A 559-nucleotide genomic window follows, 5' to 3' on the forward strand; every position below is an offset into this window, starting at 1 on the left:
TTACTTATTTTTTTTTTAATTTTAACTGTTGATTTATTTTTGAGAGAAAGAGAGAGAGGGTGAGTGGAGGGGAAGAGAGAGAGAGGGAGGCACAGAATCCGAAGCAGGCTCCAGGCTCCGAGCTGTCAGCACAGAGCCTGATGCGGGGCTCGAACCCACAAACTGTGAGATCATGACCTGAGCCGAAGCCGGAGGCCTAACCGACTGGGCCACCCAGGCGCCCCAAGTATGCTTTTAAATAATACATCTTTTTAAGCGCAATCCGACTAGATCTCCAGCAAATGTCAGAGAGTCAGAAATATTTTCAGGTTTGCTGTGTGCTTTTCCTTGGGATCATGGAAACTGTAGGAACCCCCGCTCCTCTCTTCCGGGAAAGGGAGAAACTGACAAAGAAGGACAGAGAAAGCTTCTGGTTCCCATCGTTTTCAGTTTTACAGTTGTTTCTTTCTTTTTTTAAGGAACAATCTAAATCTAAGAAACTATTTTCTTAAAAATGCAGACACCGGAGTCCTCTTACCAAAGACATAGCCAAAGACATCTAATTAGCCACAGAGTAAAA

The sequence above is a fragment of the Leopardus geoffroyi genome, chromosome C1 (genome assembly GCF_018350155.1).
Source record: "Leopardus geoffroyi isolate Oge1 chromosome C1, O.geoffroyi_Oge1_pat1.0, whole genome shotgun sequence".
Lineage (NCBI taxonomy): Eukaryota > Metazoa > Chordata > Mammalia > Carnivora > Felidae > Leopardus > Leopardus geoffroyi.